The following is a 27,044-nucleotide window of genomic DNA, read 5'->3' as shown; positions in this document are numbered from 1 at the left end:
TTGTTTGTGGAATTTAAATTGGTTAATGGTCTTCCCATGTGCAAAGGGAAGTTAGACTGCCTAAGAATCAAAGATGCAGACAGGTTGCTGTGTAATGCATTCTCTATTGGGTGTAGCCCTATAGTACTCTTTTATTAACCATTAGAGATGGCCTTGCGGTTTTCCCGGCGGTCGTTTCGCGGCGAACTTTGCTCGTTCGCTGTTCGCCGAACAGGCGAATATATGGCAAAGTCCACCAGCGCCATATTCTTTGCATTGTGCAGAACTTTGACCCATGACACATCCATAAGGTGCGACAGGGCAGCTAATTGAGATGTTTCAGCACATAGACAAACCCCTACCCTATAAATAAACCCGATCTGGCAGCCATTTTACATTCTGTTTTTTGCCAATGTAGGGAGAGGTTGCTGTGTGGAGCAGGGACAGACTGTTAGTGACACCAAACACTAGCTAATAGGGCCACAAAAGTCATTTTAAGGACTTTTATAGGTGTGCTATGGATAGGTGTGACATACAGAGGGATGTGATATACCTATAATATACCTTCTAACATAGAAAGTATATTATAGTGCATTTGTATTGTACAGCAGTTGTGTGCGGTTCTGCTGTGATACTGCAGCTAGATAAAGGGACAAACGCTATTGGAATAACTAATTGCAACTGGTGTGATATACCTGTTGCCCCCCAAAAAACTGATTGAGGGGTGTGATATACCTATAATATACATTCTAACATAGAAAGTATATTATAGTGCATTTGTATTGTGTAGCAGTTGTGTGCGGTTTTGCTGAGATACCGCAGCTAGATAGAGGGACAAACGCTATTCAAATAACTAATTGCAACTGGTGTGATATACCTGTTGCCCCCAAAAAAACAGATTAAGGGGTGCGATATACCTGCTTCCACAAAATATTGATTGAGGAGTGTGATACACTAGCTTCCACAAAATATTGATTGAGGGGTGTGATACACCCGCTTTCACCAAATATAGATTGAGGCCTGCGATACACCAGCTTCCACCAAAAATTTATTAAGGGGTTTGATATACCGGTTTCCAGCAAATACTCATTATTGGGTTCTATATATCTGTTTCCACAAAATACTGATAGAGGGTATTGATATACTGGCTTCCACCAAATATTGATTGAGGCCTGCGATACACCAGCTTCTACCAAATATTGATTAAGGGGTTTGATTTACCAGCTTCCAGAAAATACTCATTATTGGGTTCTTTATACCTGTTTCCAAAAAATACTGATAGAGGGGATTGATATACCGGCTTCCACAGAATATTGAGGCCTGCGATATACCTGCTTCCACAAATACTGCTCTTTTAGGGACTTTGTCACAGGGTCATTTTGAAAATGACAGGCAGAGGAAGAGGCAGGCCATTCCACAGGGGTGGTAGAGGTCGGGCAGGTGCACCAGGCCGGAGCCTAAGTGAGAAGTTGGAGAAGGTGCGTGCGATTACATCAAAAGACGAACCATAGTTGGTTGAGTGGTTAACTCAGCCTTCCGCTTCTGCATCCTCCTCATCCTCTGTATCAGCACCATCCTCATTATCTACTGTGTGCACCCTCAAAGACACCACCACCACCATAGCCCCTCCACTCGAATTATCAGAGGAATTATTTTCCCATCCATTCCCAGACCTTACCGATGCGCAGCCATTCTTGGCATCGGATGAGGAAGAGGAGGTAGCAACGGCCGCCACCCTTCGGTCTGATGACAGTACCCAGATCAGCCCAAGGGGGGTGATCCCCACTGTTTCTGCCTACTCCAAGATTTCTAATGTCAGTGGTGGTGAAGGTGACGATGATGACGTGTCATTGGACATCACATTTGTTCCCACAAGAGAGGAAGAGGAGGGGAGTTCAGAGGGAGAGACGGAGCAGCAGATAGGGAGGAGAAGGAGGAGAAGCAGGCAGAACTCGCAGTGCACAGGAGGCAAAAAGCGGACTGCAAATGTATCTGGAGTGAGCCATCCACAATGCACGGTCACATCTGATGCTCCCAGAACGTCGGCACATGGCTCCGCAGTGTGGGCTTTTTTTAACGTGTCAGCTGCTGACAATAGTGTTGCGATCTGCTGCCTGTGCTATCAACACATAATTGTCGATAAGACCAACTCTCACCTAGGGAAGACCGCCTTAAGAAGTGACCTGGCCTCCCATCACCAGCCCAGTGTGAGTGACACAGTCAGAACCCACAAAGCTACACTCCCGGCACTCCACGTCCTGTCTCTTCTCCTTCTCCCCTCTCCTCCCATTTGCCATCCACTCCACCTTCCACCGTGCCGTCGTTGGGTTCATCGTAAAATGTTGATGACGCTAGATAACCCTCTTGCTCAACGGCTGACCTCTGGTTTGTCGGAACTGCTAACCCGCCAACTATTGCCACATAAACTAGTGGACTCGGAGAGGCCATTGGCACACCGCAATGAAAGGTCCCCGGAAGGAAATATTTCTCCCAGAAGGGCATCCCACAGCTATATGGCCATGTTCAGAGGCAAGTGAATTTATCTCTGGAACACAGTGTCAGTGCCAAGATTAGAGATGTCACGAACATAAAATTTTTCGTTCGCGAACGGCGAACGCGAATTTCCGCAAATGTTTGCGAACAGGTGAACCGCCATAGACTTCAATAGGCAGGCGAATTTTAAAACCAACAGGGACTCTTTCTGGCCACAATGGTGATAGAAAAGTAGTTTCAAGGGGACTAACACCTGGACTGTGGCAAATAGGAAGGGGATTCATGGCAAAACTCCCATGGAAAATTACATAGTTGACGCAGAGTCGGGTTTTTATCCATAAAGGGCATAAATCACCTAACATTCCTAAATTGTTTGGAATAACGTGCTTTAAAACATCAGGTATGATGTTGTAACGGTCAGGTAGTGTAAGGGTTACGCCCGCTTCACAGTGACAGACCAAACTCCCCGTTTAACGCACCGCAAACAACCCATTTGCAGAACCGCAAACTCCCCATTTGCACAAGGTTGGATACCAAACTAACCATGTCCCATTCCTTGTCCTCACTGACGTCATTGAAGGTCTCTTCCTCCACCCAGCCACGTACAACACCAAGGGTCCACGATAGGTGACAACAAGCCCCCTGGGACGCCTGCTGTGGTTGGTCTTCCACCTGTAACGGGGTTCCGAAGGTGCACTCGGTCCCCCATTGCCCGCAGAACTGTTGCTTAGCTTTAGGAATGAAGATCTGTGTTTGACCTCATTCCCAGGGCAGCTTTACTAGCTGGGTGGCTCCCTGCTGATCACTCGGTGCTCGACTGGTTGGTCTGTCGGTCATGTGACGCTGGCCACGTCACATGACCCTCACTCCCCACTATAAATACAGGCAGCCTGCTGGCCACAGGTTGCCTGTTAATTTAGGTTCCACCTGTGATTTGGTCTTTCCTGGCGTACTTAGCTCCTGCTGAATTCCTGACGATTCTCTGCCTGCTCCTTGTGTACTTTGCTGCTCTCCCTCCTCCTGACGATCCACTGCTGACTCCTTTGGTACTACACGTCTCTCCTGGTATTTATGACCCCGGCTTCTCCTGACAATTCTCTGCTTGCTCCATTTGTACTTTGTAGCTTTCCTGGTATTGACTCGGTCCGTTCACGTCCTGTTGTTTGTCTTTCTGTCATCCCTGCACTTATTCCAAGTTAGGGATTGCAAGTAGGCAGGGCCAGGGGTAAGGGTGGAGCGCAGTGGTCACTTCCCTCCCCCCTGTGTGTGTGTGTACGTGACCGTTACACCACCTCCTCAAAGCCACCTTCCTCCTCTGACTCCTCTTCTTCAGACTCCTCTCTCTGCGGCAGGTCCAGCAATCAACGACGTCAAGGCTGCTTCTGGTGGTGATGGTGACCACAACTCTTCCTCTTCATGCTCATCTACGGCCTGATCTTCGCAGGGCACGCTCCAAAAAAAACGCATATGGGATGAGGTCGATGATGTTGCCTTGGGTTTGACTGACCAGGTTTGTCACCTCCGCAAAAGGACGCATGAGCCTACAGCCATTGTGCATGAGCGTTCAGTAACGCGGCCAAAAAAAAAACAACTCTGCAGAGGCTGTCCTCTTTTTTTTTTATTAAAAAAATCTGTTCTTACCAGTAAAATCTCTGTTTTGTCCCCTATCAGGGGCCGGTGTATGGAATAGATTTTAGGAACTGGGAGATGGAAAAAGATGCTTGCTCGGTCCTCTTACTTCCAATTTGGGGCACTGCCCATGCGCCGTGCAATTGTACTGTGCTACCCTATATGAGTGGTATGTTAAGTAGTACTATTCCTATCAGTTTAATCCCTGTTACGTCCCCTATCAGGGGCCAGTGTATGGAATAGATTTTAGGAACCGGAAGATGGAAAAAGATGCTTGGTTGGTCCTCTTACTTCCAATTTGGGGCACTGCGCGTGCGCCGTGCAATGTACTGTGCCACCCTATATGAGTGGTGTGTTAAGTAGTTCTATTCTTATCAGTTTAATCCCTGTTACGTCCACTATGAGGGGACGTGTATCGAATAGAGTTTAGACAACCGCAAAGAGTTGTCAATAGTTGACACACTCATGACATAATTTTTTTTTTCCCTCTATGCGTCAATCTTGGTGTACTGATGACTGTGCTCATGCGCACGTTTGGGAGATTGCAGGCGATGGCGGTTTCTCAAAGCCTATGGTCGTGCTGAGGTAGTTCAGTGACAGTTAAGTGACCCAGAAAACAATGATTCTGCAGTGTGGGCCCATTGTTGGCCTAGTAGGCTTTAATGATCACCTTAGATGATCACAAAGAAAATTTATGTTTTTTCTAAGCAAAATTATTCAGCCGATCGCTTTTGGTCTGTTCACAATGAAGCAACGACCTTATCATCTGGGGTGTGCCAACATTGTAATTGTCAACACACTCATAGAGGTGATTGTGATACGCAAGCCCCTTCACCACAACAAGGTAACGATCACGAAGGGGAATTGACACATGTATGTGCCTTTTTTTTGTTTTGTTTTTGCAGCCACAGTGCAGCACCAGAGGCCAGAAAAATTAGGCATGTACACATGCCTGAAAAATTAGGTATTGTAGCAGCGGTCGGAAAATTTGATGTTTTCCAGGCAGAAAGTGCACTAAAACATTGCGACTTGAACCCTAGTTGGTGGCGGAGAAGTCACGCAAGTCATCCGGCATGCAGAGATTAAATACAGCAGCGTGTGGACCATTTTTAGCCCAAGGCATCTCATCAGGCCTTTTTTAGTCAAATGCATCCCCCACTGTCAGTCCCTTCGGGATCCATGCCTCATTCATCTTAATAAAGGTGAGGTAATCTAGACTTTTTTGACCTAGGCGACTTCTCTTCTTAGTGACAATACCTCCTGCTGCGCTGAAGGTCCTTTCTGACAGGACATTTGAAGCGAGGCAGGCCAGAAGTTCTATCGCAAATTGGGATAGCTCAGGCCACAGGTCAAGCCTGCACACCCAGTAGTCAAGGGGTTCATCGCTCCTCAGAGTGTCGATATCTGCAGTTAAGGCGAGGTAGTCTGCTACCTGTCGGTCGAGTCGTTCTCTGAGGGTGGACCCCGAAGGGCTGTGGCGATGCGTAGGACTTAAAAAGCTCTGCATGTCCTCCATCAACATCAAGTCTGTAAAGCGTCCTGTCCTTTCCGGCGTGGTCGTGGTAGGAGGAGGATTACTTTCACCTCTTCCCCTGTTAGATTCCCGTTGTGCTGTGACATCACCCTTATACACTGTGTAAAGCATACTTTTTAACTTTTTTTGGAACTGCTGCATCCTTTCCGACTTCCGGTAATTCGATAACATTTTTTTCGGTGATCCAGCACTCTTCGCAGGCCATGGAGCAGGCGGTCGAACATTAGGAGTGTTGAATTCCAACGTGTCGGGCTATCGCAAATCAAGCGCCTAACTGGCATGTTGTTTTGCCGCTGAATATCGGAAAAGTGCTCCATGGCCGTGTAGGAACGCCTGAAATGGCCACACACCTTCCTGGCCTGCTTGAGGACGTCCTGTAAGCCTGGGTACTTATGCACAAAGTGTTGTACGATCAGATTCAACACATGTGCCATGCACAGCAGATGTGTCAACTTGCCCAAATTCAATGCCGCCAACAAATTGCTTCCGTTGTCACACACCACTTTGCCGATCTCCAGTTGGTGCGGAGTCAGCCACTGATCCACCTGTGCATTCAGGCCGGACAGGAGTGCTGGTCCGGTGTGACTCTCTGCTTTCAGGCAAGTCAACCCCAAGACGGCGTGACACTGTCGTATCTGGGATGTGGAATAGCCCCTGGGGAGCTGGGGGGTGCAGTTGATGTGGAGCAAGACACAGCAGCAGAAGAGGACTCAGTAGAGGAGGTTAGCAAAGAGGATGGAGTAGGAGGAGTAGAGGAGGTGGCAGCAGGCCGGCCTGCAAGTCGTGGCGGTGTCACCAACTCCACTTCAGAGCCACGCATTCCATGCTTGGCAGCTGCCAGCAGGTTTACCCAATGCGCAGTATAGGTGATATACCTGCCCTGACCGTGCTTTGCAGACCAGGTATCAGTGGTCAGATGGAGCCTTGCCCCAACACTGTGTGCCAGACATGCCATGACTTCCTTTTTCACAATAGAGTACAGGTTGGCGATTGCCTTTTGTGGAAAAAAAATTCGGCCGGGTACCTTCCACTGCGGTGTCCCAATAGATACAAATTTTTTAAAAGTCCTCAGACTCCACCAGCCTGTATGGTAAAAGCTGGTGGGCTAAGAGTTCCGACAAGCCAGCGGTCAGACGCCGGGCAAGGGGGTGACTCTGTGACATTGGCTTCTTACGCTCAAACATTTCCTTGACAGACACCTGACTGTGGGCAGATGAGCAGGAACTGCTGAAGGTGAGAGGCGGAGTGGCAGATGGTTGAGAGGGGGCAAGGAGGACAGCAGTGGTTGACGTGGCTGAAGATGCTGGACCAGGAGGAGGATGGTGGCTTTGAGTTTGTGTGCTGCTTGTACTCATCATGTGTTGATCCCATAGGCGTTTGTGATGTGAGATCATGTGCCTTCACAAAGCAGTTGTACCTAGGTGGTTGTTGGACTTCCCACGACTCAGTTTCTTTTGGCACAGGTTGCAAATGGCATCGCTGTTATCAGAGGCAGACACACACAAAAAATGCCACACTGCTGAGCTTTGCAATGACGGCATTATGGTGGTGGCAACAGCATGCGTTGATTGGCGTGCTGTCTGGCTTACCCCGGGTGCCGATACATGCTGTCTGACTGTGCCACTAGCTCCTTGCAATGACCTCCCCCTGCTTCCAACTCGTCTCCTTCTTCTCTCTGTCTCCCCATCTGAACTTTCCCCCTATTCTTCTTCTCTTCGAGCAGGCACCCACGTGACATCCACGGACACATCGTCATCATCAACCGCTTCACTTGTATCTGACAACTCAGCAAAGGAAGCAGCAGCGGGTACAACATCATCATCATCATCACACCGTACGTCCATGTGTGTAATGCTGCCCGACTGAGACATATCCCTGTTATCTACATCCTCTGGCAATAATGGTTGCGCATCACTCATTTCTTCCAACTGATGTGTAAATAACTCCTCTGACAGATCAAGTGAAGCAGCTGTGGTGCTAGTGTTGGTGGTGGCGGCAGGCGGGCGAGTGGTAACTTGAGAGGTGGCCGAAGCTGAGCTGGAGAAGGATGGTGCGTCAAGGTTCCGAGCGGAAGCTGTAGAAGATTGGGTGTCCTGTGTTAGCCAGTCAACTATGTCTTCAGAACTTTTCGAGTTCACGGTACGTGGCCTCTGAACACTGGGCATTATTCTAGGGCCAAAGGAAATCACAGCACCACGACCACGACGGCCCCTGTGGGGTGGCCTGCCTCTGCCTGTCATTTTTTTTTAGATTAGTGGTACTATGCGTGCAAGGTACTGTGCCACCCGATATGGTGGTGGGCAATGGGCACAGTACACTGTGTGGGCCTGACACACACTGGCAGGCAACTGCAATTATATTACAGAGGAAAAAATTGTTTTACTGTTTTAAATGCAAGCTACTGTGCCACCAGATATGAGTGGTGGACACTGGCATTAGTGGGCACAGTACACTCTGTGGGCCTGACACACGCTGGCAGGCAACTGCAATTATATTACAAAGAAAAAATAAATATGAAAAAAAAGCAGACTGATGTACTAGCCCTAAAAAGGTCTTTTTGTGGTGCTGTCAGGACGCTGTCATTACAGCAGATCAGATGAGTCTTTGAGGACTGGAGTGGACACAGAACACTGGCCTAGCTAACAATTTCCCTATTAAATCAGCAGCAGCAGCACTGTCCCTGCTCTCACTAACACTGCAGCTTCAGAATGAATCTAAGATGGATGTTGTCCTTGCTTTTTGATAGGAGGTGGGAGGGTCTGGGAGGGAGGGTATGCTGCTGATTGGCTGGAATGTGTCTGCTGACTGAGGTACAGGATCAAAGTTTGCTCAATGATGACGTATAGGGGGCAGACCGAACATCGCATATGTTCGCCCGCCGCGGCGAACGCGAACAAGCGATGTTTGCCGGGAACTGTTCGCCGGCGAATAGTTCGGGACATCTCTAGTTGTGGCATGCTTGGAATGCACCCTGCCAGCCAACCTTGAAGATACGCAGGACTACTGGGCAGCCAAACTGGATTTGTGGCCGCAACTGGCAGAGTTTTCCCTGAAAAAGCTGTCCTGCCCAGCCAGTAGTGTGGCATCGGAGCGGGTGTTTAGTGCGGGGGGGGGGGGGGAAGCATACTTACCCCAAGAAGAACTCGCCTGTTAACCAAAAATGTGGAGAGACTGATCTTTGCCAAGATGAATCAGGCGTGGATCAGCCAGGATTTCCACCCACTGACTCCTGATGCATCAGACTAGATCGTCTATGGTGCCACATCAACACTTTGACAAAAGAGACTGGTTTCTTCTAGCTACCTAGCTACTATTCTGATGCTATCACCCGCCTGATGCCAAACATCTGATGCCAAGTGCTCCTTCTTTCACCCACCATTTTCAGCGGGTACTGGTATTGCCACCCACCTTCACACTCTGTCACCTTGCCACTCTGTGGTCTCCAGATGCTGCTCCTACCTCCACTCTATGTCATCTTGCGCTCTGTGGTCTTCTCATGCTGCCACCTCCTAAACACTGTGTCATTGTGCCACTCTGTGGTCTCCTAATGCTGCCGCCACATCCACACTCTGTCATTGTGCCACTCTGTGGCCTCCTGATGCTGCTGCCACCTCCAAACTATTTTACCTTGCCACTCTGTGGCCTCCTGATGCTGCGGCTACCTACAGACTCTGTCATTGGGCCACTCTGTGGCTTCCTGATGCTGCCGCCATCTCCAGACTCTGTAATTGGGCCACTCTGTGGTCTCTTAATGCTGCTTCCCCCTCCACACTATGTCACCTTGCCACTATGTGGCCTCCTTATGCTGCTGCCACCTCCACACTCTGTCATTGTGCCACTATGTGGCCTCCTGATGCTGCCGCCACCTCCAAACTATGTCACCTTGCCACTCTGTGGCCTCCTCATGCTGCTCCTACCTCCGCTCTATGTCACCTTGCCACTTTATGGCCTCCTGATGCTGCTGCTACCTCCACACTATGTCATTGGGCCACTCTGAGGTAACCTCATGCTGCTGCCACCTCCACACTATGTCACCTTGCCACTCTGTGGCTTCCTAAAGCTGCTGCCACCTCCATACTCTGTCATTGTGCCACTCTGTGGCCTCCTGATGCTGCCGCCACATCCACACTATGTCACCTTGCCACTCTGTGGCCTCCTCATGCTGCTGCCACCTCCAGACTCTGTCAATGGGCCACTTTGTGATCTCCTCATGATGCTGCCACCTCCACACTATGTCTTCTTGCCACTCTGTGTTCTACTGATGCTGCCGCCACCTCCACACTATGTCACCTTGCCACTCTTTGGTCGTCTTATGCTGACACCACCTACACACTCTGTCATTGTGCCACTCTGTGGCCTCCTGATGCTGCCGGCACCTCCAGACTCTGTCATTTCTGCCACTCTGTGGTCTCCTCATGCGGCTGCCACCTCCACACTATGTCACCTTGCCACTCTGTGTTCTCCTGATGCTGCCGCCACCTCCACACTATGTCACCTTGCCACTCGGTGGTCGTCTTATGCTGCAACCACCTACACACTCTGTCATTGCACCACTCTGTGGTCTCCTCATGCTGCTTTCACCTCACCACAATGTCATAGGGCCACTTTGTGGTCTTCTCATGCTGTTCCCACCCTCCCTACTTCATTGCTGGGCCACTATTTAGCCTTTTTGGTTTGGCTCACATCATCATTTTTTTGACCCTTCCTCTGATCTGTCAGAAGGAAGGTAAAATCAGATCCTCTCTGTGTAGCAACTGTAAGGCCTATATGGTCCCATCAGAATTGGCTTGTGGTTTGGTAGCCAAAAGCTGGAGTAGGTACAAAAGACAGAAGACTTGCAAATATTCCGTTCACGTGTCATCTCAGTTTTGGATCCACTTCTGTTTTTTTGGGCATTAGCAATACTGATGGATTACTGACCAAATGCTGATTGAGTGAAGGCGGATGCTCCGCAGACAGGATCCGTTTTTTGTGGGTTATTGTTCTGACGGATCAGAGGAAGGGCAAATTTATCAGTGACGTCCACATACACTTACTGCTGACACCCTCTGCACTCTGTCGGGGGGCTCTACTTGTATAAGCATTTAATAGAACAGGTTCTGTAGACATCTATGTGGAATCAGCTGATGATGGTGTAAAGGAGTGCGCTACTTCTTGGTGCGAACATCAACCTGTAAGGCTGAGTTCATACTTGAGTTATGTGCTCAGTTTTGGCCCCGTGACTGCCCAAATAAATGAAGTGTGCAGTGATTCTAAGTGCGATGCCTGTCATCTGCATGTCATACGGACTCACAGTATTATTTCACTATCAAAGCAGACTCCCTATGCGTGTTACTGCAAGCATAGTGTTCTACACCACTATAAAGGCTCTCTGCAGCCAGGAAATAGCAGTTTTTTTACGCAAATTTATTCTGATTGAACCAAAATATTCCCCAAAAATTTGGCGAATCGGTGAATCAAATTTTTTAAAAGAGTAAAATCCTCACAGATCCATGCCTCATTCATTTTAACAAAAATGATATTTTGTACACTGGAGGAGGAAAACTGCATACGTTTGTCACAACTAGGGATGAGTGAAGCGAGCTTCGGATCCTAGATCTCCGTACACCATTAAACCAAAGTTTTCACTCATTCCTAGTTGTGACAAATGGACGTTTTCCTCCTCCAGTGTGCAAAACATCACTTTTTTTAAAATGAATGAGCCAAATCGGACATGAAGTGAACTTCAAGCAGTTCACTCATCTCTAGTATTTAGGATTAGAGATGTCCCGAATTATTAGCCGGCGATCAGTTCCCTGGGAACATCGCTTGTTCGCGTTCGCCGCGGCGGGCAAACATATGCGATGTTCGGACCGCCCGCTATACGTCATCATTGAGCAAACTTTGACCCAGTACCTCACAGTCAGCAGACACATTCCAGCCAATCAGCAGCATACCCTCCCTCCCAGACCCTCCCACCTCCTATCAAAAAGCAAGGACAACATCCATCTTAGATTCATTCGGAAGCTGCAGTGTTAGTGAGAGCAGGGACAATGCAGCTGCTGCTGATTTAATAAGGAAATCGTTAGCTAGTCCAGTGTTCTGTGTCCACTCCAGTCCTCAAAGACTCATCTGATCTGCTGTAAGGACAGCGTCCTGACAGCACCCCAAAAAGCCCTTTTTAGGGCTAGTACATCAGAATGTTTTTTTTCCCTCTGTAATCTAATTGCAGTTGCCTGCAAGCGTGTGTGTCAGGCCCACAGCGTGTACTGTGCCCACTACTGCCAGAGTCCAGTGCCACCATTCATATCTGGTGTCCCAGTAGCTTGCATTTAAAACAGTAAAACATTTTTTTACTGTAATATAATTGCAGTTGCCTACAAGCATGTGTCATGCCCACAGCGTGTACTGTGCCCACTACTGCCAGTGCCCAGTGCCACCACTCATATTTGGTGTCACAGTAGCTTGCATTTAAAACAGTAAAACAATTTTTTTACTGTAATATAATTGCAGTTGACTGCAGGCGTGTGTCAGGCCCACAGCGTGTACTGTGCCCACTACTGCCAGTGCCCAGTTGCACCACTCATATCTGGTGTCACAGTAGCTTGCATTTAAAACAGTAAAAAAAAAAAATCACTGTAATATAATTGCAGTTGCCTGCAAACATGTGTCAGGCCCACAGCATGTACTATGCCCACTACTGCCAGTGCCCAGTACCACCACTCATATCTAATGTCACAGTAGCTTGCATTTAAAACAGTAAAACAATTTTTTCACTGTAATATAATTGCAGTTACCTGCAAGTGTGTGTGTCAGTCCCACAGCGTGGACTGTGCCCACTACTGCCAGTGCCCAGTTGCACCACTCATATCTGGTGTCACAGTAGCTTGCATTAAAAAAAAAAAAAAAATTCACTGTAATATGATTGCAGTTGCCTGCATGCGTGTGTGTCAGGCCCACAGCGTGTACTGTGCCCACTACTGCCAGTGCCCAGTTGCACCACTCATATCTGGTGTCACAGTAGCTTGCATTTAAAAAAAATAAAAATATTTTCATTGTAATATAATTGCAGTTGCCTGCAAGCGTTTGTGTCAGGCCCACAGTGTGTACTGTGCCCACTACTGCCAGTGCCCAATGCCACCACTCATATCTGGTGTCACAGTAGCTTGCACGCATAGAACAACTAATCGGAAAAAAAATGACAGGCAGAGGAAGGCCATCCCACAGGGGCCGTCGTGGTCGTGGTGCTGTGATTTCCTTTGGCCCTAGAATAATGCCCAGTGTTCAGAGGCCACGTACCCTGAACTCAAAAAGTTCTGAAAACATAGTTGACTGGCTAACACAGGACACCCAATCTTCTACAGCTTCCGCTCGGAACCTTGACGCACCATCCTCCTCCAGCTCAGCTTCGGGCACCTCTCAAGTTACCACTCGCCCGCCTGCCGCCACCACCAACACTAGCACCACAGCTGCTTCACTTGATCTGTCAGAGCAGTTATTTACACATCAGTTGGAAGAAATGAGTGATGCGCAACCATTATGGTCAGAGGATGTAGAAACAGGGATATGTCTCAGTCAGGCAGCATTACACACATGGACGTACGGTGTGATGATGATGATGTTGTACCTGCTGCTGCTTCCTTTGCTGAGTTGTCAGACACAAGTGAAGCGGTTGATGATGACGATGTGTCCGTGGATGTCACGTGGGTGCTCGCTCGAAGAGAAGAAGAACAGGGGGAAAGTTCAGATGGGGAGACAGAGAGGAGGAGGAGACGAGTTGGAAGCAGGGGGAGGTCGTCGCAAGGAGCTAGTGGCACAGTCAGACAGCTTGTATCGGCACCCAGGGTAAGCCAGACAGCACGTCAATCAACGCATGCCTTTGCCACCACCAGAATGCCGTCATTGCAAAGCTCAGCAGTGTGGCTTTTTTTTGTGTGTCTGTCTCTGATAACAGCGATGCCATTGGCAACCTATGCCAAAAGAAACTGAGTCGTGGGAAGTCCAACACCCACCTAGGTACAACTGCTTTGCGAAGGCACATGATCTCATATCACAAACGCCTATGGGATCAACACATGATGAGTACAAGCAGCACACAAACTCAAAGCCACCATCCTCCTCCTGGTCCAGCATCTTCAGCCACGTCAACCACTGCTGTCCTCCTTGCCCCCTCTCAACCATCCGTCACTCCACCTCTCACCTTCAGCAAATCCTGCTCATCTGCCCACAGTCAGGTGTCTGTCAAGGAAATGTTTGAGCGTAAGAAGCCAATGTCACAGAGTCACCCCCTTGCCCGGCGTCTGACAGCTGGCTTGTCGGAACTCTTAGCCTGCCAGCTTTTACCATACAAGCTGGTGGAGTCTGAGGCCTTCAAAAAATTTGTAGCTATTGGGACACCGCAGTGGAAGGTACCCGGCCGAATTTTTTTTCCACAAAAGGCAATCCCCAACCTGTACTCTATTGTGGAAAAGGAAGTCATGGCATGTCTGGCACACAGTGTTGTGGCAAGGCTCCATCTGACCACTGATACCTGGTCTGCAAAGCACGGTCAGGGCAGGTATATCACGTACACTGCGCATTGGGTAAACCTGCTGACGGCTGCCAAGCATGGAATGCGTGGCTCTGCAGAGGAGTTGGTGACACCGCCACGACTTGCAGGCAGGCCTGCTGCCACCTCCTCTACTCCTCCTACTCCATCCTCTTCGCTAACCTTCTTGGCTGAGTCCTCTTCTGCTGCTGCGTCTTGCTCCACATCAACTGCACCCCCCCAGCTCCCCAGGGGCTATTCCACATCCCGTATACGACAGTGTCACGCCGTCTTGTGGTTGACTTGCCTGAAAGCAGAGAATCACACCGGACCAGCACTCCTGTCCTCCCTGAACGCACAGGTGGATCAGTGGCTGACTGCACAGCAACTGGAGATCGGCAAAGTGGTGTGTGACAACGAAAGCAATTTGTTGGCGGCATTGAATTTGGGCAAGTTGACACATGTGCTGTGCATGGCACATGTGTTGAATCTGATCGTACAACGCTTTGTGCATAAGTACCCAGGCTTACAGGACGTCCTCAAGCAGGCCAGGAAGGTGTGTGGCCATTTCAGGCGTTCCTACACGGCCATGGCGCACTTTTCCAATATTCAGTGGCGAAACAACATGCCAGTGAGGCGCTTGATTTGCGACAGCCCAACACGTTGGAATTCAACACTCCTAATGTTCGACCGCCTGCTCCAACAAGAAAAAGCCATCAATGAGTATTTGTATGACTGGGCTGCTAGGACAGCCTCTGCGGAGCTGGCTATTTTTTTGCCACGTTACTGGATGCTCATGCGCAATGCCTGTAGGCTCATGTGTCCTTTTGAGGAGGTGACAAACCTAGTCAGTCGCACCGAAGGCACCATCAGCGACATCATCCCATTTGTTTTCTTCCTGGAGCATGGCCTGCGAAGAGTGCTGGATCAGGCCATATATGAGCTTGAAGAGGAAGAGGAAGAGTTGTGGTCACCATCACCACCAGAAACAGCTTTATCAGCATCGTTTGCTGGACCTGCGGCAACGCTGGAAGAGGAGTCTGAGGAAGAGGAGTCAGAGGAGGAATGTGGATTTGAGGAGGAGGAAGACCAACCACAGCAGGCATCCCAGGGTGCTGGTTGTCACCTATCTGGTATCCGTGGTATTGTACGTGGCTGGGGGGAAGAACAGACCTTCAATGAGATCAGTGAGGACGAGGAACGGGACATGAGTAGCTCGGCATCCAACCTTGTGTAAATGGGGTCTTTCTTGCTGTCATGCCTTTTGAGGGACCCTCATATAAAAAGGCTGAAGGAGAACGACCTGTACTGGGTGGCCACGCTACTAGACCCCTGGTATAAGCAGAAAGTGGCTGAAATGTTACCGAATTACCGGAAGTTCGAAAGGATGCAGCAGTTCCAAAACAAGTTAAAAAGCATGCTGTACACAGCGTATAAGGGTGATATCACAGCACAACGGGAATCTAACAGGGGAAGAGGTGAAAGTAATCCTCCTCCCACCACGACCACGGCGGCAAGGACTGGACGCTTTACAGTTGATGGAGGACATGCGGAACTTTTTAAGTCCTATGCATCGCCACACCCCTTCGGGGTCCACCCTCAGAGAACGACTCGACCGACAGGTAGCAGACTACCTTGCCTTAACTGCAGATATCGACACTCTGAGGAGCGATGAACCCCTTGACTACTGGGTGTGCAGGCTTGACCTGTGGCCTGAGCTATCCCAATTTGTGATAGAACTTCTGGCCTGCCCCGCTTCAAGTGTCCTGTCAGAAAGGACCTTCAGCGCAGCAGGAGGTATTGTCACTGAGAAGAGAAGTCGCCTAGGTCAAAAAAGTCTAGATTACCTCACCTTTATTAAGATGAATGAGGCATGGATCCTGAAGGCACTGACAGCGGGGGATGCATTTGACAAAAAAAGGCCTGATGAGATGCCTTGGGCATGCCGGATGACTTGCGTGACTTATCTGCCACCAACTAGGGTTCAAGCCGCAATGTTTTAGTGCACTACTTTCTGCCTGGAAAACATCAAGCGGCTGCAACAGTACCTGATTTTACAGGCATGTGTACATGCCTATTTTTTCTGGCCTCTGGTGCTGCACTGTGGCTGCAAAAACAAAACAAAAAAAAAGGCACATACATGTGTCAATTCCCCTTCGTGATCGTTACCTTGTTGTGGTGAAGGGGCTTGCGTATCACAATGAAGCAATCACCTCTATGAGTGTGTTGGCAATGGCAATGTTGGCACACCCCAGATGATAAGGCCGTTGCTTCATTGTGAACAGACCAAAAGCGATCGGCTGGATAATTTTGCATAGAACAAACATAAATTTTCTTTGTGATCATCTAACGTGATCATTAAAGCCTACTAGGCCAACAATGGGCCCACACTGCAGAATCATTGTTTTCTGGGTCACTTAACTACCTCAGCACGACCATAGGCTTTGAAAAACCGCCATCGACTGCAATCTCCCAAACGTGCGCACGAGCACAGTCATCACTACACCAAGATTGACGCATAGAGGAATAAAATTTATGTCATGAGTGTGTCAACTATTGACAACTCTTTGTGGTTGTCTAAACTCTATTCCATACACATCCCCTGATAGGGGACGTAATAGGGATTAAACTGATAGGAATAGTACTACTTAACATACCACTCATATTGGGTAGCACAGTACATTGCACGGCATACGCGCAGTGCCCCAAATTGGAAGTAAGAGGACCAACCAAGCATCTTTTTCCATCTTCCGGTTCCTAAAATCTATTTAATACACCGGCTTCTGATAGGGGACGTAACAGAGATTAAACTGATAGGAATAGTACTACTTAACATACCACCCATATTGGGTAGCACAGTACATTGCACGGCATACGCGCAGTGCCCCAAATTGGAAGTAAGAGGACCAACCAAGCATCTTTTTCCATCTTCCGGTTCCTAAAATCTATTTAATACACCGGCTTCTGATAGGGGACGTAACAGAGATTAAACTGATAGGAATAGTACTACTTAACATACCACTCATATCGGGTAGTACAGTACATTGCACGGCGCACGCGCCGTGCCCCAAATTGGAAGTAAGAGAACCGAGCAAGCATCTTTTTCCATCTCCCGGTTCCTAAAATCTATTCCATACACCACACTTGCCCCTGATAGGGGACAAAACAGAGATTAAACTGGTAAGAACAGATTTTTTTAATAAAAAAAAAAAAGAGGACAGCCTCTGCGGAGCTGGGTATTTTTTGTCCGCGTTACTGAACGCTCATGCTCAATGGCTGTAGGCTCATGTATCCTTTTGCGGAGGTGACAAACCTGGTCAGTCAAACCCAAGGCAACATCATCGACCTCATCCCATATGCGTTTTTTCTGGAGCATGCCCTGCGAAGAGTGCTGGATCAGGCCGTAGATGAGCATGAAGAGGAAGAGTTGTGGTCACCATCACCACCAGAAGCAGCCTTGTCTTCGTCGGTTGCTGGACCTGCGGCAACGCAGAGAGAGGAGTCTGAAGAAGAGGAGTCAGAGGAGGAAGGTGGCATTGAGGAGGTGGAAGACCAACCACTGCAGGCGTCCCAGGGGGCTTGTTGTCACCTTTCGGGGACCCTTGGTGTTGTACGTGGCTGGGTGGAGGAAGAGACCTTCAATGACGTCAGTGAGGACAAGGAACGGGACATGGCTAGCTTGGTATCCAACCTTGTGCAAATGGGGAGTTTGTGGTTGTGCAAATGGACTGTTTGCGGTGCGTTAAACGGGGAGTTTGGTCTGTCATAGTTTGGTCTCTCCCCGTGAAGCGGGCGTAACCCTTACACTACCTGATTGATACAACATCATACCTGATGTTTTAAAGCACGTTATTCCAAACAATTTAGGAATGTTAGGTGATTTATGCCCTTTATGGATTAAAACCCGACTCTGCGTCAACTACGTAATTTTCCATGGGAGTTTTGCCATGGATCCCCCTCTGGCATGCCACAGTCCAGGTGTTAGCCCCCTTGAAACAACTTTTAATTCACTATTTTGGCCAGAAAGAGTCCCTGTGGGTTTTAAAATTAGCCTGCCTATTGAAGTCTATTGCGGTTCGCCCGGTTAGCCCGTTCGCGAACATTTGCGGAAATTCGCGTTCGCCGTTCGCGAACGGAAAATTTTATGTTCGCGACATCTCTATTTAGGATTGCATAGGATATGTAGAAAATTTAAAGCATTACATATTCTTTAATACTTTACTGAAAATAAATAAATTGTAGAAATTGCAATCTCAGATCACTTGCATTCTCACTCAAACATTTACAGCCTAGGATATCTAGCCATAGTTCACCTAATATTGCGTATAGTTTTAATTTGATTACAGTGAAGCGTCAACTTTATTTTAGAAAGAGTGATACTCTGATAAGTCTGAGCTGCAATACCAGGTATATACACAAAAGAGAAAAATGAAATATGCAGAGGCGGTACTCGGGATCAGAGCTGGAGTGCCAACCCAACACAGGTACACTCAATAAACAGGGTACTTTATTTGCTCAGAACATGAAAAAATATTATAAAAACACTCCAGCTTACATGTTTCGGGCTAACATGCTCTTACTCATAGCTTAACAAGTATATAATCTTCACTATGGCCATTGATTGCATCTTAGAAGAGGGATTCACACTACGTGTCATCACTAAAAAAGAGAGAGTATCTTTAAACAGACCATCCTTGTTACACCCATTATGTATGGTCTGCCTCTTAAAACCTAGGGGTTACGCTGTTTTGTTTCTCTAACATACTAAAGAATTTGCACTCACTAAAAAAGGGAGATTGTACTCCACGGTCATTCCCCCACTGATAAAAATAAAAAAATCTCAACCAAATTCTCCATAAAATAGCAAAGATAGTGATAAATATAATTATTAAAAAATACAAAAAATTAGTTGGTCACTTCAACAAATTATTCTTTTGAATATAACCAAATTGTCACCCTATTAAAAAAATATTTACCCATTCTAGAAAATGACCCCCATGTTAAATCATTCATGAACAATGGCTGCAGATTTGAAGCCAACGTGGATTCACTTTGGGAAATATTCTTGCACCTTCTATGTATGTTTCCCTTAGCAACCGTATTAATAATAAACCGCCACACTGGCGAGCCATAGTTTCTACCGCTAATAACTATCGCCATAATATTGGTTCCTTGATCAATTGTAATACTCACCATGTTATTTATGTGTGCACTACCCATAATCTTAAGACCTGCATTTGGGAACATTTGAATAGCATAAAAAATCCTGTCAGGTGCAGCTGTACACTTTATAAACAGTCATCAAAGCAATACCCACACTTTACTGGTGAAGTAAATGAAAGGTATAACCAACCCAGGAGGAAGGGAGATTGGAGAAAGGCTATGTTACGCAGAGAGGCATATTGGATACTTACTTCAGGTTCCCTTCTGGAATGAACTTAAAAACGGATTTATCCCATTTATATTAAATATTCCCTCCTATATTACGTATGTTCTCCTTTCCTCCCCACATATCACCATTATTAGTTTCATATTGATGCTGCTATATATTCAGTGTCTGCTATTACAGCTTTATTTTATTATTTATGCGTGTCTTGCTCCAATCCACTCCATATGTTCTGTGCCTTCTTTTTCCTGTGCTGCCTGTAAAGGGGGAATATTAATCACCAATATTTATGCAAATATCGATAATTAATATTCATAAATAGGAGGAGCCAACTATTGATAACTCCGCCTATTTATGCCTTTATATAACAATAAACACTACTGATTACCTCTGATTGCATATACACTACACTGAACTACACTACGTGCGACTTACTATCACTATACTAGGGCGGCGACTAGTAAAAACACCATACACTGTATTATGAACAATAAGGAATATTTATTACACAATACAATTATACAAGTCTAACAATACGCTATATCTATATATATTCATAGATCAATGGATATAAATATATATACATATAGAAGTACACCCCGCAGTATAGAAACGGTACTACAATAAACACAATACAAGCCTAACTACTCTACACAGCACAATCCCATATTCCACCCCACACACTATCTATACAATACAATAATACATTCGCATACACACAAATATCAGTAACCCACCCGCCTGACTAATCACTGTCCCTATGGGGTACAAGGAGTTAAACACAATGGTGGCTCTGCAGGGGTTAATACCTGCAGGCCAAGGGACACAGGGTTATGAGTTATCAGGACAGTGGTAGCAGGGATCAGGCATTGAAGAGGTTAATGGTCAGAACTCTGCAGGGACAGGGCAATGCAGAGGTTAATGCTCTGCAGGGATTTATTCACACACTATATGTCACAGTCTAATATTTGCTTATAATTATATATATCTATATCAATGGAATAGATATATATATTTATAGCAGCACACAACAATATAAGTAACAATACACTATTACGGTACTAACTACACTAACACATTCCCAAGTCCTCCCGAACATCTAACTACAATTGTAATAATACACATGCATACACTTTACCAGCAGCCCACCTAATCCTGACAATATACTATCCCTACGGGGAATAACCAGGGGTTATTACGGAACAGGGGATATGAGGGATCTACAATCCTGGGGGAACACAGGGGATATTAGGATTATAGGGGGACTCAGGGCAGGAGAGGATAAGGGTAACCAAGGGTTATACAGGGGGTGACTGGGCTGCTTCCAGGGTACAGGCTCATCCGGAATTAATGCTGAGACATGAAGTCAACAGCCAGGGGTTAGGGGATGGTTGGTACTCAGCCATTTCCAGGAGCATGTGGCCGCATGTGGCCTCCCTTCCTTCAGTGAGCTGTTCCCATCCCATATGTCTCTGATTGTAGTCCAGATTCCAAGAGACTGCACCTCTGCCCTGCTTTGGGTTTTATAGCTCAAAAGCAGCCCCCTCCTCCTTCTTCAACAGGAGGGTGATGACATCATCGTGGGGTCGTGTGACGGAATGCTAGAGCTGAAACAAAGGACTTCCTGCACAAGCTGTAAGCCCCCAGCTGCTATATAACATCACACACTCCCACGTCATAAACGAACCAGGCTGATCAATATATATATATATATATATATATATATATATATATATATATATATATATACACACATACATACTACCCAACCTGGGGGCACTTAGGTATATACATCCATATAGATGTTTGGGGCACATCTACATGCATGTCCATATACACAATATCATAAATGGGCAGTAATAAGCCCACCTGCATATGGATATATTATACATAGAGATGTATGCTGACAAGGGGGCATACATACATCTCCATGTATACACCCATACCACCTGGACCGGCCCATGCAAAAGGGCCAATATACATGCATATATGTAAGGGCATATATACATATATATTTAAATCCAAACTTCCCTCAACACTGCCTATTAGCATATATATATATATATATATAGATCTAGAAAAAAGAGCGGCACTCCGATGGATAAAAGCAAGTGAACCCTTTATTCATCCACCTGGGTGAATAAAGGGTTCACTTGCTTTTATCCATCGGAGTGCCGCTCTTTTTTCTGGATCCATTTATCGGGGTAGGAAGTCCATTCCCCTTGGGACGTGCACCCGCATTTTTCCCCTTGTAGCCAGTGCCGCCATTTTTATTCAACTATATATATATATATATATATATATATATATATTTTATTATTTTATACTTTTTATGCTATGAGTAATGGCCTATTTGCTCAAAACATGTAAGCTGGGGTGTTTTTAATATTTTTTCATATGTTCTGAGCAAATAAAGTACCCTGGTTTTATTAAGTGCAGGATCGACCTATGTTTTTTCCTAATACCAGGTATAGCCGCTGAGTGGCAGTTATCAATTATTATTATATCGATAATGATGTAGCTTTCATTGCTAAATTAAAGGGAACCTGTCACCTGCAAAACAGATATTAAACCGACCACAGTACCTTACAGTATCCCCCAGTGTGTTGCTAATCATGTTTTTCTTTCCTCTTTGCGTTTCTTCATACTTGTTAAAAACGCTGTTTTAATGTTGGTTGGCGCTGTCTCCGAGTCAGGTTTGAAGTCAAGGGGGCAGCCGCCTCCTTGCTTCAAATAAATCTAAGCCCGCCCCTTACCCCTCCTCTCTACAATTAGATGGACATGCTGCCGTGATGCCGGGATCACGCTCTTCTAGCGCATGTGCAGTACACTGCCTGTTACAGCCCGATCCTCACTTACCCGCCTGCATTTTGCTGACTGTGGATGCGACGGACAGTTTGATTGCGCGCGCCCGGCCGTGACGCTGTAACAGGCAGCGTACCGCGCATGCGCTAGAAGAGCCTGATCACGGCAGCATGTCCATCTAATTGTAGAGAGGAGGGGTAAGGGGCGGGCTTAGCTTTACTTGAAGCAAGGAGGCCGCTGCCCCCTTGACTTCAAGCCTGACTTGGAGACAGCGCCAACTAACATTAAAACAGCATTTTTAACAAGTATGAAGAAACACAAAGAGGAAAGAAAAACATGATTAGCAACACACTGGGGGATACTGTAAGGTACTGTGGTCGGTTTAATATGCGTTTTGCAGATGACAGGTTCCCTTTAAAGCCATTTTAGTATAGCATCTGCCATTACTTCTTGGGCTAAGACATTCCATAGCTTGACTAACTGTAAAAAACTTTTTTCTATACTGATGTCTAATATGCCTTTCTGCCATACATAAAGAATGTCCCTGGTCCTTTTTGCAACTTTTGGAATGAATGCATCAAATGTTGAGTTGGAAAGGTTCAGTAAATAAGTTTAAATCTGTTAAAATGCATTTTGAAAAAAGGATTGTCTAAAAGTTACTCTCTGGTGAGCCAGAATCTGGGAAAGTGCAAGCATTGTATTTTCTATAGAAGGGAGCATTGAGAGATGAACTGTCACAATCTACCTTGCAGTTAAAATCAAATTAATTGATGTATTTTTTTTTTTTTTTAGAAAGCATAACATTAAGTAGAAATCCTAGAAAATAATACACAAATATTTTTAAATTATATTTAAGATATAGGTATACATTTCACATTACATTATATATGTATAACAAAAACATTCAAATAAGGATGCTATATTTGAAAAAATAAAGATCAAACTCTTGCAATGATTGGACAGCAGGCGATTGCTACAGCAATGTTGTTTTTATGTTGTTTGTTCTAAACTGAACAAGCTCATAAATCCTATCTCTACAGGAGAGAAATTAATTCAATGAGAATTGAGCTCACCTCCAGTAGCTTCTGAAAAATAAATATTAAGCATTACATCCCTCAGCAAATGGTTTATTTATCAAGGACGGTATTCTGTATGCATGTCTCTATATAAATAGGGATAATGCAATCAGTGTCCGGATAATCTAAGAATAACAATGCACCCTCTTTTATTTCCAAATATTGAATTCAGTTCCTTAAAGAGTTTCTGTCACCAGAATTAACCCTAATAAACTAGCTGACATTAGCAATCCTAACTAGACTATTTCTACTTTTATCTATGCCCCTGTTACTCCAGAAATATAACTTTTATGATATGCTAATTAGCCTCTAGGTGCAGGGGAGCGTTGCCCCTGCTCCTAGAGGCTTCGTTCTCCCACCTCTGGCCGCCCCTGCTGCACTAGATAGACAGGGCCAGGCAGCCTTTACCTCCAACTGCCGGCCCTCTGCGCTGGGGAAATATCGCGCCTTTCAGTATTTGGCGCATGCGCAGTGAGGTAGCTGGCAGTCTGCGAGCGCCCTTCACTCACTGCGTCGACTACTGAATGGGAAGGCACAGGCGTGAGATTTACATGGCAGACAGGGCCGGCAGTAGGAGAATAACGCTGCATGGCCCTGTCAATCTAGTGTAGAAGGGCATGGCCTGAGGTGAGAGAACGGAGCCTCTAAGAGCAGGGGCAACGCGCCCCCCCCTCCTCCTAGAGTCTAATTAGCATTTTATAAAAGTTATATTTCTGGAGTAAGGGGGGCATAGATAAAAGTAGGAATAGACTAGTTAGGTTCAGCTGAAATTAGCACATCGCTAATGTCAGCTAGTTTAATAGGGTTAATTCTAGTGACAGAAACCCTTTAAAGGAAATGTATAATCAGAAAATGATCTATTGTTTATATCACATTTTTAAGTTTTCTATAAAGAATTTTTGGTGATGTTATTTTTAATTATCCATATCACTATCTATATTTAAGCAAAAACCCTAAAATCCTGTAGTTTTTGCACTGGCCACTAAGCGCTATTTCTTGGTCTGTCAGATCACTACATGCTTATCTATACACAGAGGTGATACCATTATAAGTAGGATTAGAATTCAGGGGCGTACATAGAAGTCACTGGGACCCATAACACAAATCAAAATTGGGCCCCATGACATATTCATAGCCCCTCCCACTACCTCTTCCTGGACAGCACTGAAATGTGAGGTATGAGGTATAAATTGAGGCTTGTTTCTCACATAAGTACACTGCTGTATATATTATATATGTGTACATATTGCATCTATTATTAATCTTTCTATAGGTAGATGCAGCATATATATATATATATATATATATATATATATATTCACTACTCACAAAAAGTTAGGGATATTTGGCTTGTGGGTGAAATTTCAGGATGAACCTAAAATGCACTCTAACCTTTACAGGTCAACTTAATGTGACCTTCTCTAAACAAGGACCTTAATGGCAAAATTCACAACAGGTGTTTGATCCACAAATCGCCCAATAAATTTCCTGGTTAAATTAGAATTGGTGTTTAAACAGTCGTCCTTATCATGCTGTTCACATTTTGACATCATGAGACCAAGACAGCACCTAACAATTTATCAACAGTACCTCGCCATTGGGAGGACGGAAGTGGCCACTGATCTTAGAGTGTCATCAGCAGGTTGCAACAGAGAGACTGGTAGAGTTACAGAAAGGAATAGAAGTGGACGTCCTTTGGCCACATTCACATCCTTTGGACGTCACTGATGACAGCTTTATTGAGCCCTGTGGAACCAGATGATGAATAGTGTTGAGCGCGAATATTCGAATAGCGAATTTTTTTAGCGAATATCGGCACTTCGCAAATTCACGAATATTTCGAATATAGCGCTATAAATTCGTTATTTTGAATATTCTTTTTTTTTTATTGTTTTTTTTTTTTTTCTTTCCCACTTCCCAAAAGTAGTTCTTACCTGTTCTGAGGATTCCTGGCTTCCTGGCTGCAGTGCCCGTTGCCGCTTCTGCCGACTTCCGTGCTCATGGAGCGTCCCCATCACCATGGGAACACCTTCATACTAGAATGTACTGTCGATGTGAGAATTAAGTTGAAATCGCAATGCGATTAATATAACTCGAAGTAATCGCATTACAGCTTGCTAGAATTAATGAGGTTAACGAATATGGAATATAGCAGTGCTAAGTTGAAATCGCAATGCGATTACTTCAAGTTATATTAATTGCATTGCGATTTCAACTTAGCACTGCTATATTCCATATTCGTTAACTTTGTTAATTCTAGCAAGCTGACCCATTAGAAACACAGCTCTAAGTTGAAATCGCAATGCGATTAATATAACTTGAAGTAATTGCATTGCGATTTCAACTTAGCACTGCTATATTCCATATTCGTTAACTTCGTTAATTCTAGCAAGCAGACCCATTAGAAACACAGCTCTAAGTTGAAATCACAATGCGATTAATATAACTTGAAGTAATTGCATTGCGATTTCAATTTAGACCTGGTTTACTATGGTTGGCTTGGTAAAATTAGCGAAGATGAGGAATATGACGAATGTATTCGTCATATTCCTCAAAACGAAGATAACGAAATATTCTCCATCTTCGTTTTTGCTCCATATTCGTCAACTTTGCTAATTCTAGCAATCAAACAGGAAAGTTGACTATAGAGACAGCTGTGTTTTTTTTTTTTTTTAATTCTTTATATTTTTATTTTGAAAAAGACATACAATTAGTACATAGACCAATTCAAAACAGATCAATGTATATAGTATAACAATCATAAATATCCTTATAACCCCCCCCCCCCCATTGGCTGTCGTTCCCCTCAATTCATTCAAATACAACAGACAATACATACATTAAAGATATCTACGTGGCCCTGCGTGCCACTCTCCGCTTCCTTTCAATATCCTCATAGATTTTAATTTGTTGAAGGTAAAGCTCCCACTCCCTAGAGGAGGGCTGAGAGACAGAGCCCCAGTACTTCACCAATATAGCCTTCGCCACCATCAAACCTCTCATCCAAATCCGTCTAATCTGGGGGGGGACTTCCATTTCTGAGCCATAGTGACCAAAGATCACTATCAAGATCCCCGGGTTGTAGTTCATTGAGGATTCCTTTTGTACAGCAAAGAAAACCTCATCCCAATATTTTCTTATCTTACTGCAACTCCAAAGCAAATGGACATAGTCCGCATTAACATATCCACATTTAGGGCAGCAACAGTCCCTACCCCTATTTTGGGGGAATTTCCCTTGGATTTTGGGCGTGTAATACAACCTATGGAGGATCTTAAATTGAATTAGTCTATGTGCACTGGAGACTGTCGCCTTCCTCACGCTCCTATAGATAGTAGACCACTGCAAAGGAGGGCAATTCAACTCTTGCTCCCATTTGCTTGGGCTTAAGGCGTTACAGTTGCCAGTGCTATTCGGAGTTTAGTATATAGTCTAGATATTTTCACCTTCTCATCCTTCTGGGCGTCACAATAATCAAAAAAAATATTCTCTCGTGGAAAAATACGGCCCCTATTCCTAGAGGCTTCAAATACATGTTTCAAACGTGCATACATAAATATATCTAGTAGTGAATGTTGATTAAAACCGAATTCCAAAAGTGATTTAAACCGTCCTAAATAAAAAAGGTGAGACACC

The 27,044-nt window shown here is 45.6% G+C and overlaps 1 long non-coding RNA gene across 1 annotated transcript; it reads right to left on the bottom strand.

The window, feature by feature from the left end:
• Positions 1 to 4,397: 4,397 nt before the first annotated feature.
• On the bottom strand, positions 4,398 to 21,020 carry LOC120991752. Its single transcript, XR_005776797.1, has 3 exons — positions 20,820 to 21,020; positions 8,260 to 8,265; positions 4,398 to 4,407 (listed from the first exon to the last, which is right to left on the bottom strand). It is a non-coding gene; the product is annotated as an uncharacterized LOC120991752 (long non-coding RNA).
• Between the last annotated feature and the right edge of the window lie 6,024 nt (positions 21,021 to 27,044).

Source organism: Bufo bufo, chromosome 2 (assembly GCF_905171765.1).
Source record: "Bufo bufo chromosome 2, aBufBuf1.1, whole genome shotgun sequence".
NCBI classification, from domain to species: domain Eukaryota; kingdom Metazoa; phylum Chordata; class Amphibia; order Anura; family Bufonidae; genus Bufo; species Bufo bufo.
This window is presented reverse-complemented; position numbering and strand designations above follow the sequence as displayed.